This window comes from Heteronotia binoei, chromosome 4, assembly GCF_032191835.1.
Source record: "Heteronotia binoei isolate CCM8104 ecotype False Entrance Well chromosome 4, APGP_CSIRO_Hbin_v1, whole genome shotgun sequence".
NCBI lineage: Eukaryota > Metazoa > Chordata > Lepidosauria > Squamata > Gekkonidae > Heteronotia > Heteronotia binoei.
This window is the reverse complement of record NC_083226.1, coordinates 35703269-35711878: the sequence shown is the minus strand read 5'-3', so window position 1 is coordinate 35711878 and position 8610 is coordinate 35703269.

Sequence of the window (8610 nt, the reverse complement as noted above, 5' to 3'; positions counted from 1 at the left end):
TCTATCATAAATTAGAAATGATAACAAGGATTTCAGAGTCTGCCATTTGAAAAATCTGATTCACCAACTAAGGTTTCCAGTTGTCATCCTTAAGACTTCAGTTTTAGTTCTTTACTTTCATTTTCATTTCTATCAGTTTCTCAGCAAGCACATATCCAGAGGCACCTTTTAAAAATTTCTCTCCAATTGGCATTTATCAGGAACTGTACCCCTTGTGCATGAGTCCTTCCTGCCCATCAGGTTGCAGACATATAGGAGAAAGTGTCCTCGTTTTATGGACAATTTAAGGCACAGCACATTTCTAGCTGTCACTTTTTTGTTTCCTATCCAATTGAGGAAAAATTTTACAGTAATTCTACCCATTACTCTCTGCCAAATATCAGACAGTTAAGTGAAAGGGTCCCTATTTTATAGGCAATTAAAATCCTGGCTTACAGAAGAGGAACAGAGAGGCACTTGGCATCCTCACAAAGCAGACAGAATGGAAAAGCGGGCACAGGCAGGCATTTGGCAATCAAAGGCAGATAAAGGTAGCATGCCAGAGCAAGCACAGAGGCTTGCATCTGGCAACCCAACAACTCACTATTTGTGTCTACTACAAATAATTACAGAAACATACACACTCACCATGAAAACTGTAGGTAGAAGATTATACTTCAACTGACCCTCAAGGGAATGAATAGCAGGGAAAAACCTCAAATACTATCTAAACAACATCACCTTCTCTCTCACACAAACACATTCAAACTTGGATGTACTCAACATGAAATCATACTCTCACACACAGTACAACTCATAATAGCTGAGAGCAATCACTAATAGCAGAGCAAGATACAGAATGGGAACCTATAAATGCATAGTTTCAGTGAGCTAGACATATAGGCAAGAAAACTGCACCATGCTGTTCTCTCTCTCACACACACACACACACACACAGAATCCAGAGCTTTTACTTAAATCTAGTGTAATGACTGGCAGAATGCTGTGCAGAGTTATAATCTCTCACCACAATCTGCTTCCACAGGAATATCTGCTAAATCTTCTGGTTGAATAAAGTGCCTTTCATTTACAATATCTAGTGACAGACTCTCTCTTGCATCATTCTGACTCCTTTCCACTCCCGCTGTTGCCTTGTGCAGTTTTGAAAAGCAGTTACCACAGGTGCCAGAAGTTACTACTATGCACATTTCTAAAGATTTCTGGAGAATACCATTACTAGGGTTTTAAAAGGCCAATATTTGGCAAAGATGCTTGCCTATTTAGCATCTTGAGAAATGATGCAATGACCCATATACCCTTGATTTTTGGTTAAAATTATGCAACACCAGATGGTGAAGCACAAAACTGCACTCCTGTCCAGGTTATTACAGGAAGAGAACATTGACCTGCCTTGTATAACAGAGATGTGATTGGAAGAAAATGACGTGGTATGTCTTCGCCAATTAACTCCACCTGGCTATGCAGTCCTTTATCAATCCTGCCCTAGTGGCCAGGGAGAGGCAATGGCTGTTATCATTAAATTGTTACAGACTCCCAGTGCAAACCACTGATATCTCTAACTGTATACTTTGTATGTTGGGGACTACATTAAACATTCTGCTTGTTACCAGCTGCCCAGTGGGCATCCTGACTGAGCTGACAGAGATGCTCTTTGGCATGGTGCTGGAGAGACCGAGGATGACTGTTTTTGGTGATTATTTTATTGGCCTCTCCTGACCTTACAGCAGAACACAGCCCCTTGGTTTACCACAGAGTTGGATGAACTGAAGAAGGCTGGGAGATGTCTAGAACAACACTGACAGAAAACTTCTACTGAATCCAACATCATGTGTTATATAGTCCATTAGAAGACCTATGAGGCAGTGGTGATGCCAGTTGTAACATAGGTCAGCCAGAAGACATGTAGGTAGGTAGGTAGGTAGGTAATTTTATTTATATCCCGCCCTCCCCGCCGAAGCAGGCTCAGGGCGGCTGACAACATCATTCAATTATACAAAAACAACAAAACAACAAAGTTACATTTAACGTTAAAATTCTAATAAGTTTAAAATTGATTAATTAATTAGTAATAAAAGTGCTAGTGCTGTTTGTTCTTTATATGATGGCGGTAATCCTTAGCAGTCACTTCCTTCATCAGCAATCACTTCCTTCATCAGCGAAAGCCAGTCGATAGAGGAAAGTTTTGCAGGCCCTGCGGAATTGTTCAAGGTTCCGCAGGGCCCGCATTTCCTCTGGAAGTTGGTTCCATAGGTTCGGGGCTACAGAGGAGAAGGCCCGATTACGGGTGCATTGCAGCTTCACCTCTCTTGGTCCGGGGGTGGTCAGCAAGTTTTTTCCAGCTGACCTCAGTGCTCTCTGGGGTTCGTATGGGGAAAGACGGTCCCTAAGGTAGACAGGTCCTCGACCATATAGGGCTTTAAAGGTGATGACCAGCACTTTGTAACGAACCCGGTATGTAACTGGCAGCCAGTGCAGCTCGCGCAGCCCAGGCTGTATATGCTCCCATTTAGGGAGCCCCAGTAACAGTCTGGCCGCTGCGTTCTGCACCAGCTGCAGCTTCCGGGTTCGGTACAGAGGCAGCCCCATGTAGAGGGCATTACAGTAATCCAGTCTCGAGGTGACCGTGTCTAACACATTATCTGGTCTGTTATGGACCATTTTGATCCAATTACTATGATGGATGTTGGCAAGATCCTGGGACCTGTGAAAGCCATTTCTTGTCCCACATGTTCAGAAATTTGGGTAATATTTTGTTGTGACTCAAGTTGACTAAAAAAGTTGATTCGGGTTTGACTGCTCCTTTTGATATATATCAGAGTAGTCTAATGGCAAATGATGTTTCCAATACATTCCTGTAATCACACCTGTTAGCCACGATTTGGAATTTCTCTGATAAGGGAGATCTTATTAGACAGTTCTTACAGCTTTTATATATAAAAGCACTCTCTGGCTACTGATATTGATAAGGTGGTTTTTTCTTAACTTGTTCTTATAGGGCATATTTATATTGGTTGTCAGTTATATGCATTATTTTTACTGATTTTAATATGATGTTGAGAGGACGGTTTGCTCTGAGATCTTTTTGATGATCAGCCATTAAAACATTTTTAACCAATAGTTAAATGCAACAGCTGAAAATAATCCTTGCCAGACTGCACAACACTATTGGGGGGGGGGAGGGAAAAAATCTAAAAGGTTGCACTAAAATTAAGGTACCATCACATCAATAATAGTCATTTCACATGACTGCAAAAGACAGATCTATGCATCATATTTGGCCAAATTTTGCATGGTTTTGGCAGGTTACTGTAGTAACTCACACCAATCTGGCATGAACAATTCCATTCACTGCAGCTTTACTATATTTCTACTAAAACAGCTTGTCTTGGATAGTCTCCACACCAGGCAAGGAAATTATCATCCAGCAACTATATCAGTTATAGCCCTTAACTTAGCAAACTCCATAACATGCCATGGCAAAAAAATTGTCAATGTTTACATTTTCCCCTTTAACATGCTTTATGTTGTGATCTGGACCTGATTTTACAGTAAAATGCAGGAAAAAATGTTCCTTTCATGTCTAATGCACAGGTCTTTTATTTGTAAGGATGAACAGAATATAAAGCTGGAAGTCCTCTGAGTCTGCAATCAATTAAGTTAGCAAACATGACAGAGAATCTTCCTGAATGTAACTTGAATAGTAAATTCCCATTCTCCAGCCAGTAATAATCACAGGTGGAAATCCAGATTTAAGTGGCCCACAGGCGAGCTGCCTTCAGTGGGAATAGATTTTTCTTCCATCTCCTGGTTGTTCTGCTTCACTGCTATTATCCACTTGCTCACCATAGGGGGAGGTGAAATCTGGTGAGCAATTGAGGAGCAGGGAGCGGTGTATTGCATATTGACAGAATAAGCAGCAACAATGCGGGTAAGGAGTAGCCATCATAATACAGTTGTTCACCTCTATTTAGTCTAGGATCCAATCCTCATTACCCAGAGGAAGAAGGCAACAGACAGTGAGCCAAGCAGCTGCTCCTTCGGGATTTCCTTGTGAGTCAGTAGCAATACCAAAGTGAACAGGCAGAAAGAGGAAGGAGGAACCAGAGCAGGTTAACAGAGCTTTTGGTCAAAAGTCCATCACCAGGATATGGGCTTCAGCAAATCCCTGACCAGCCAGACCCAAACAATCCCAGCTCCATAATAGTCCACTGGCATGCCTTCACACCCTCAGTCTGTGCATACCACCCATACACAGAAAACTTACTTCTATATAAATATGGAAACAAGTATTTAAGAGCAATTAATCCAAGACAGATGGTCCTAAGCATGGCATACCAGCAATTCAGCCATCTTTCCTATGGAGAAGCCAGGCTAATTGAGAAGACATGGCCTGGCTCATCCGGCACTTGAAGTCACATTCGTTGATGACATCATCAGCAAACGCAATGGAGTATACCAACCGCCTTTTCACCTTCTCTGCAGTCCCACCTGCTGGCTTCTTCACAAAGAGGATGATACAAAAGGCGGCAGAGTAACTGATATGCTCTGTCACACCCACTATTTATGCCATTGGTAGACCCTGCTCATTGATGGCATCATCTATGGATGTGATGGAGTATATTGGCTGCCCTGTCATGAGTACCAGCACCAATTTTTCTATCCAAAAAGAGTATTGGTCCTAAGCATAATGATATAGAATGACAGACACACAAGATCCTATATATTACTTATTCAAAAATATCTATCATCTCCAGTTTACCCTCTGCAGACCTGTAGAATCCTTCTTCATTCACAGAGTTCACTTGTCAAATGTACATTATTTACATTTATTTTTTAAAATATATCTCACTTTTCTCCAGATTAGTGGAACTCACTCAAATTCATTTAAAATTTCATTTTGCAACAATATAATACAAAAAACAAGAATTGAGCAAGTCAATCATAATCACTGGCCTCTACTCACAAGCTATTAAAAGTGCATTGGAAAAGCTCTGCCTTATAGATCCTTTGAAATCTCTACAGTGTTGAGGCCTTCATCCCTCTCACAGGAAGCCTGTTCCAAAAAGCAAGAAAAACCTCTGAGAAAGTTCTCACTAACCAAGGAAGAGGAACTGCTAATAAGCAGTGATGATAGTACATGCCTTATGAGCACATATGGGTGGAGGTGGTCTCACAGATATGAGGGTCCATATTGTGAAAAGCTTTAAAGGAACACATGCACTTTGAATCGAACATGGAAGTAAACTGGCAGCCAATGAAGCAGAGATCTTAAATTTAGGAGATTGTGTTCAACTCACTTAACCCCTGTCAGAATCCAAAATTAATTAACCATTAAACTACCCCACTGTACTCAGAATTACTCCAGAATCTGAGTACAGAGAAGGAAAGAAGCAATAAGAATACAGAGAATGAAAGACACAATAGGAGTTCAGAGAATGAAAGGTGCAATAAAAACCACTGAGAGTATGGAACCAGGGAAGTGAGTCATCCCAGATTAATTCACTGAATATAAACATATGATTCTGTATACATTATGTACTATATATCACACTACATAACAGGTACCATGTGTATTGTTTCATTCACTCAAACAGTCATTAATCCTACAACAGAACTTTCTGGAATGTGTAGAGTTAGTTTATCATGGGGCTCCTGTATGGTAACTTCTATGTTATTTATCTAGGATCAAGACATAAGCCATACGGTAAGCATCTTCCAAATGTTACCGCCCCACTGACAATTGGCCCTCAAAACTTACCCATTACAGATCTGAGCCAAACACAACTGCTTTATTCTAAATAACTACCATTAAACAATTTATCAGGCAACATCCCGGCTGTTCCTGTGCCATTCTTCATAGACCCCACACAGAGTTTTAGCTTGCTTGTGATGTCACTACAAGCATCAATGCTTCATAGCTTGGCAGAGGAGGAAGCCAGCAAAGAAAGCAAGAGCTGATTTCAAAAGTGGTGCTGTTCCTCAGTGACTGTAATGTGTGGCAAATGCTGCAGCCAGCAGTTTTACATATTTTGCCAGGATGGAGAGAGGCCCTTAAGGTTTGTCTTAAATTGGCATCTGTAAGCAGAGAGACTGGCTGGAGATCCAGTTATTTGATTTGTAGCTTTTTATAAATATGGCTGATTTTATTTTTTGCATGTTCTGTTTTAATTCTGTCACAGTGTGTTCCTTCCTCGTCTCTACAGTGAATGTCACTGAGATCATTGTTGTAAGTTGTAAATTTACTTTGCAAGGGCCTTTTCCTCCATTATCGTCCCCAGATGTAATAGTGTTTGCTCCAATCTACCTTCAAAGTAGCAGTCTAGCTTGGGTCTGAAAGCAAACAGATTTATAGACCTCGTCAAAACTATACCCAAACAGACTCCCAGGGGGCCTGCTTTGCACTGCTACTACTACACTACGGCCAAAGCAACGCACCTATTTGCTGTTCCAGGGGGGAAAAAACCCCTCATATAGTCAAATGTAGAACAGAGGCAAGCCAATCATATGAAGCAAAGCATCTTTGAAAACACTTACTCTTATTGTAGCCCCTCCCAATGCTGGAAAAATCAGTGCTAATAAATCAAAATATCTTTCAATTAGATGTCATTTATGCATGCCATGATACATTTTTTAATTTTATTTTTTGACGTTTTCCACTTTTTTGCATTCTTGAGAATTTAAGAATATCAAGGTCACTGAAGCAGGGTGCAGACAACAGCTCTTAAAGAAATCATTAAAATGATTAAAGAAAGATTACATTTTTCACAGTGTATATCAGAAAGAAATGGAAAGAAGGGTATTTTATGAAAATTTTAAAAATCTGCAAAAGGCACCTCCCCTTTGCCAATACAGGGGTCATTCACAGGGGCACCATCACAAAGCCAGTTCAGGAGGTGGGCTGGAAGCATGGACTTTCCCCTGAATTGCTTAGTAGTATCACCACTACCACCAGTAGTCAAGCCTTATTGACTGTACAACACCTAATTCTATGTGATCCCCAGCTGACAAAAATCATGCAGTCCTGGTGGAGAAGTTAAAAGAAAAGAAGAATGGTGCTGAAGCTGCTGTACATATAACAAAAACTATGTATTAGGGATTAAAGGGAATTAAAAGAGGGCACTACCATTTCCCAAATTCTGCACATGCCCACAATCATGGCTTATGAACAGCCTGGCTATGCACAATGGTATCTGTAACATTTGAGGTGAACAAGAGTAGATTGCTAAATGCTTCCCCTCTTCTATTAAGACACATAGCTCAAAGAACCATGTATTTCTCTTGAACAGCATGTTTGTCCTTTTATTATGCCTCTAAAATGATGGGCTTGCTCACAGAGACAGTGCTCCTTGATTACCCTGCACTTTTCTAGCCTCCCCTGGAGTCGTGAGGCCAGTAATAATTCATGGAAATTATGGGTTTATCCTTTGCGGTTTTACATATCGTTCTGCATTTGTCTGGTTTGCAAGGCATAGACAAACCCTGACATTTCATTAGCTTTGTGGTGTGGTCCCCCTGTTGCCTTTTATTACACTGCTGTTCTGAGCTGATTAAATAGCAAACAGATTTGGAAAGCCTCACATGTTACATATGTTTCAGAAAAAGAGTTCCACATCCCAGCTGCAGCAACACATCCTGGTCATCTGAGCATTCATTCTGATAATAGTTTGGGCCAACTCCTACTTGAAAAGAATCTTGCTCACATAAGCAGTCTACTAGTACGACCAGTTTAATGCAGGAGACACAAAGTCCTGCATCACCATTGTTACCCCTTAGAGAGATTGATTTATGCAACCCTGGGAAACAAAGCCAGGAGAAGATGAAGGCAGAGAAGCAAATGCATTTACACATATGCCGAGGTGCTTTAGGGATAAATCTAACTACATACAGATAAAGAAAAATTGATTATGAAAGAAAATTTAGAATTCTGTTAACAGAATTAACCTGTTCTACTAGAACATGAGATGATGAATATTGCTGTCTTTATGCTAAGAGGGATCCTATTTGCCACACTCTAGAATAATACGTTTCAAGAAAGTGCTCAGCCTTGTGTTTGATTTCATTGTCAGAAATCTGTATGAAACAGCATATACCTCATCATGTTAATATTTCTCCAGAGCAGTTGGTTGTTTCTCCTACTAGCATTACAGTAATTGCTTAGCCTCTGAGCATGTATTCCTACAAAACAATTTAAGTACACATGGTTCCTGAGTACACATCTCTTGTGTAGGGAACCGGCTTGTTTTTAAAAACAGACAAGGAAACAGTAATCTTGAGGATGCAGACAATATAGAACTGCAACATGCAAAGATCGAATTTGTCTCATAGGAACTGCAAATTTAAAATGTCCACATAAGTTCACTAGCAGAAGACACACCAAAACTTTTTTTGTTCTCTTCCCTGTGTTCACTCTTCTGGTCCATGCTGACAGGCATATATCAGGGCAGGGACCACTCTCTTTCTTCATTTGAATGTTTCATTTCTTGGTGATCGTGTCTGCAAACACATTTTGAAACAATGCAGGAGTATAAAAAAAGAGGATACTTCCTATCAACATTCCTTCTAAACTGTGGAGTCTTGTGAGCCAAAATTCTACTTCCTTTTTTTAAAAAA